The sequence below is a fragment of the Plecotus auritus genome, assembly GCF_963455305.1.
Source record: "Plecotus auritus genome assembly, chromosome: 9".
Classification (NCBI taxonomy): domain Eukaryota; kingdom Metazoa; phylum Chordata; class Mammalia; order Chiroptera; family Vespertilionidae; genus Plecotus; species Plecotus auritus.
The window spans coordinates 78,676,272-78,682,246 of record NC_137783.1 but is presented as its reverse complement, the minus strand read 5'-3'; positions in this window follow the sequence as shown (position 1 = coordinate 78,682,246).

Below are 5,975 nucleotides of genomic sequence, written 5' to 3'. Positions count from 1 at the left end.
TTACCCATAGCTGATGTTAAAAAATATGAAAATTTACTAAAGTAGAGAACAGAATGGTGACAGGTTATGCACAAATGAACTATACAATATTTAATATGTGTTATATTATTCTTGTATTCTAATGTCTATTAAAAATAAATATTTGTCTTTTGGCCATGGACAGTAACTGGCATTGTCTTTTGCCATAAGTAATTCAAGAAGTAGGCAAAAAAATTTAAACAGTTGTTTTCAGCTATTAGACAATGAGAAGTGCAGGACTGCTTTTACTAATAGAAAAGAAACAAGGTAAACCATGAAATTATGCCTACAACATACTGTTTCTGCTACACAGTGCAGGAAGGGATAACAAGCAAAATATGATAGTCTCAATGAATTGAGAAGACAGAGATCAATTTCAAGTATGTTGAGGCAGTTGAAATATGAAAAATTATATTCCAGAGGTATATAAATGAAGTAAAAATTAATTGGATGTAGTTAACTGCATACTAAAAACTATAGAAAAACAAACTGAACTTGAGGTCTTAGCAATAGAAACTACTCAAACTAAAGCATAAGAAAAAAAGAACAGACACAGAGCCTCATAAATCTGTGGATAATAAAAGGTGATCTAACAAATATCTATGTAGTTGGATCCCTTGAGACAGAGGCAACAAATATGCAAATAAGTAATGGCCAGCATATTTTCAAAATTAATAAAAATTATGAACTCACAGAACTAAAAAACTCAATGAGTCCTAATCCAAAAATTGCATAAGATTTTTTAAAACACAGGAAAATGACAGATTACATATAGGGGAACAAAAATAAAAGTGACTGTAAACTTATTTTCAGAAATATTGCAACACAGAATACAGTGAAATGATAATTTTTAAAATACTAAAAAGAAACAAAATGAAAGCATGGATTACTATTTCCAGCTTAACTATCATTAAAAAATACATATAAAATAAACTTACAAAGCCAAGAAAAATAAGAGAGCTAGTAAACCACACTATGGTAAGTAAGTAAATGAAATGAGAATGCAAAGATCATTTTCAGGTGCACCAGAAGGAGATTTAAATATGCAGAATAAGAAGTCCCATACTTTTCAAAGGTTTTTTATTTTCATCAATTTTTTTTTAATTTAAAAGATGATCATTTAAACTAAAAATATGATCTATTGCAAGATTTAGAACATATTAAGAATCATTTATTTATTTATTTATTTATTTAATCTTTATTGTTGAGAGTATTGCAGATGTCTCTCTTTTTCCCCCTGTTGCCCATCTCCACCCAGTTCCCACCCTGCCCCAGGCCTTTGCCACCCTATTTTCTGTGTCCATAGGCAATGTATATGTACATGTAAGATCTTTGTTTAATCTCTTCCTGCCCCCCTCCCCCCTGAGAATCATTAGTCTGTTTCATTTCCATGCCTCTGATTCTATTTTATTCACCAGTTTATTCTGTTCATTAGATTCCTATGTGTACAAACATTCACTTTATGGGGGTACCAGAAGAAGAGAGAGAACAAGATATTAAAAACCTATTTAAAGGAATAATGACAGAAAATTTCCCCTACCTGGTTAAAGAAGTAGACTTATAAGTCCAAAAAGACAGAGAGTCCCAAACAAGAGGAACCCAAAGAGGACCACATCAAGACACATCATAATTAAAATGCCAAGGGCTAAAGACAAACAGAGAATCTTAAAAACAGCAAGAGAAAAGCAGTTAGTTACCTACAAAGGTGTGCCCATATGACTGTCAGTTGATTTCTCAACAGAAACTATGCAGGCCAGAAGAGAGTGGCAAGAAATATTCAAAGTGATGAATAGCAAGGACCTACAACCAAGATTACTCTACCCAACAAAGCTATCCTATAGAATTGAAGATCTAATAAAGAGCTTCACAGACAAGAAAAAGCTAAAGGAGTTCATCACCACCAATAAAAGGCAATAAATGAGCAATAAAAGGCAATAAATGCATATCTATCAACAATTGAATCTAAAAACATACTAAGAATTTAAATTCATGATAGCAATAACACAAGGAATGGGGGAAATGGAAGTATATTGTTACAAGCCATTTGCCAGTATGCCAAATGTAAGTAAGAATAATTTGAAACTAGAATGTAATAAATTAAAGGTTCCTATTATAAAATCTATACAATGTCTAAGAAATAGTGGTATTACTATTAACAGGTAAAATAAATACTAAAGAGAAATAATCAACTAAGTGAAAATAAAGCAAAAAAAAAAAAAAGGAACAGATGAGAAATAGAAAACTACTAGCAAGATATCAGATTCAAACTGAACTACATTAAATATAATTTAAATTTGTAATTTAAATATAGATAATTATAATTTTTCTATGCAATTTAAGTGAACAACATAGATTGTTAGACTAAATAAAAAAAGTAGAACACAACTCTATGCTATCTAAAATGAACACACTCTACCTATGGGTGAGGGATGAGAAGAAAGTAACTAAAGAACTTATATGAATAGATGCATTGCCATGGACACCAACAATAGTGTGGTGAAGGCCTGGCATGGGGAAGAGACTGGATGGATGGGGCAAAGTGGGGAGGGGAAGGGACATCTGTAATACTGTCAACAATAAAAAAATAAATTAAAAAAATAAAATGAACACACTTTAGATGTAAAGATGTAGGTATGATAAAATCAAAGGACAGAAAAAGAGTCATAATTCAAACCCATAGCACAGAACCCAAAAATCACCCCACACAATAAAAAAAAAAGATAAATTGAGTTTTGTAAAATTAAGAACTATTGCTCCCCATGATATCATTCACAAAATAAAAAGTAAGCAATTGCTTAGAAGAAAATACATATACCTGCAAAGGTCTTGTATCAAGAATATTTAAAGAATACTTAACTCAATAAGAAAACAAACTACTCAGTAAAAAGTGGGTACATGTTTTGGACACTATAAGAAAGAATATGCACCAATGGCCAAAAGGTACATAAAATGATGTTCAACAATTCTAATCATGAGAAAAATTTAAATTGAAGTAAGATATTACTATGGTAGCAAAGACCTAAAAGTTACCCGAATATCCACCACATGAATGAATAAACAGATTGTTATATATTCATTCAGCATAATGTTTCTCAACAATAAAAAGATATTAACTACTTCTACATATATCAAAATGGAAAACTCATTGAAATATTTAATTGGTCAAAAGAACACTTACATAAACAGTGCATACCATATGATTCCATGTATCCTATTTAATAAAAGAGTAATATGCAAATTAACCATCACTCCACTACAACCACAAGCCACTCCCACCAACCACACCCACCAGCCAATCAGGAGTGAGTATGCAAATTAACCCAATCAAGACGGCTGCGGCCACAAAGAGAGCAGGAGGGAGGCTTGGGTTTCCCCGGCGATGGAGGAAGCCAAGCTTTCGCACACCCTGGCTGGCCTAGGCCTCCACTCAAGGCTACAAAGTTTCAATGATGATACATAAATCCAAACAAAAATGGCGGCAGCCATGGAGCTGGAGAGAGCAGGAGGCTAGGGTTGCCCCCGGCGATGGAGGGAGCCAAGCTTCTGAAGCCCTGGCCTGCCTTGGCCTCCACTTAAGGCTACTAAGTTTCAATTATAGAAGATAAATAAATCCCAACGGAAATGGCTGCAGCCACGGAGAGAGCAGAAGGCTTGGCTCCGCTCAAGGCTACAAAGTTTCAATTGTAGAAGATAAATAAATTTCAGATACCAGGGCCTCCGCTTTGGTTGCCAGGGGGTGTGGCTGGCCTGCAAACCACCACAGGCCCCTTGCCCAGGCCGCCCCACGGCCCAAGGGAACCCCCACCCTGATCCGACACCCTTCAGGGCAAACTAGCTGGCCCTCACCCATGCACCAGGCCTCTATCCTATCTAATAAAAGAGTAATATGCAGATTGACCATAACTCCAACACACAAGATGGCTGCCCCCATGTGGTCAAAGATCCTGCCCCCATGTGGACACAAGATGGCCACCACAAGATGGCCAGCAGTGGAGGGCAGATGGGAGGGACCAGGCCTGCAAGGGAGGGCTATTGTGGGTGATCAGGCCAGCAGGGTTGGGCAGTTGGGAGGGACCAGGCCTGCAAGGGAAGGCAGTTGGGGCAATCAAGCCTGCAGGGGAGGGCAGTTAGGGGTGACCAGGCCTCAGAGGATGGAAGTTGGGGGTGACCAGGCCTGCAGGGAAGGGCAGTTGTGGGGGACCCAGGCCTGCAGGGGAGAGCAGTTGTGGGGGAGGGCAGTTAGGGGTGACCAGGCCTACAGGGGAGGGCAGTTAGGGGCAAACAGGCTGGCAGGGGAGCAGTTAGGCATCAATCAGGCTGGCAGGGGAGTGGTTAGGGGGTGATCAGGGTGGCAGGCAGAAGCGGTTAGGGGCAATCAGGAAGGCAGGCAGGTGAGCAGTTGGGAGGCAGCATTCCTGGATTTAGAGAGGGATGTCCGACTACCCATTTAGGCCCGATCCTGGTGGGATCAGCCCTAAATGGGCAGTTGGACATCCCTCAAGGTGTCCCAGATTGGAGAGGGTGCAGGGTGGGCTGAGGGACACCCCCCCACCCCCATTCATGAATTTCATGCACCAGGCCTCTAGTATTAAAATAAAAACAGAAAAACTGGTAAACAAATCCATGGTGATAGAATCATATTAGTGGTTTCCTGGAGCTTGAGGTTGGTATAATTGACACTATTCTGACTAGTTCAGATAATGGAAAAACTCTGTAAATAGACTTTGGTAGTACATATATTTAGCAAATCACACTGAAATTATATCTAAGATGGATACATTTTATTATGTGCAAATCCACCACAATAAATTAATTAAAATAAACAAAGTGAACAAGATAAAGGTATCCTATATAATAAAAGGCTAATATGCAAATCAACTAAATGACAGAATGACTGGTCTCTATGAGGTGCACTGACCACCAGGGGGCAGACGCTCAATGCAGGAGCTACCCCCTGGTGGTTAGTGGGCTCCCACAGGGGGAGCACTGCTTAGCCAGAAGCCGGGCTCCAGCAGTGGTGGCGGGAGCGGCAGTCAGACATCCCCCAAGGGGTCCTGAACTGCGAGAGGGCGCAGGCCGGGCTGAAGGATTCTCACCCTCTGCACCCCCCAGTACACGAATGTTTTGCACTGGGCCTCTAGTTTTCTATAATTCCAGGGAAAATGGTTAAATATGGATAATATGGCAACATTAAGTATTAATTTACACACACTAACCCAAGAAAACATATGCATAGGGTATACATTACTCGAGTGAGTCTAATTTAGAAAATAGGATTAATTGTAGTGAAATCAGGTGTTTGGTGCACTAAGTGTGCAGATAATGAATAGGATTGATCTGCTCCTAACATCAGACACACTAACATACTGCCTTTATTTATGTTGACAGTGCTTTCATTGTACCAGAGTCAAACATTATCTCACAAGGCAGCTCATAGCCTATTGCATTTCATGCATAGAATTTTGGATGAGTCACTCTTTTAAGTACTGAAGCTAACACACTGAATTTTCTCTGGTCAAAAACCTTTCAAATATTTGCCATAAGTATAGACTAAGAAATTTTCTTTTTTACACTAATAAATAAGTTTATTATTGAGCAATAGAAATATTTTAGTTTGTTTAAATGTAACAACAAACTTCATATTTTTATTCTAAAATAAGGTTCACAACAAACAAGTGTTGGCGAGGATGTGGAGAAAAGGGAACTCTGGTGCACTGCTGGTGGGAATGCAGATTGGTGAAGTCACTGTGGAAAGCAGTATGGAGTTTCCTAAAAAATTTAAAAATGGAACTGCCTTATGAGACAGTGATTCCACTTCTGGGAATATATCTGAAGAAACTCAAAACACTAAAGTAAAAGAATATATGCACCCTTATGCTCATTGCAGTGTAACCTACAATAGCCAAGATTTGGAAGCAGCCCAAATCTTGGTACAAAAACTGTGGTACATTTACACA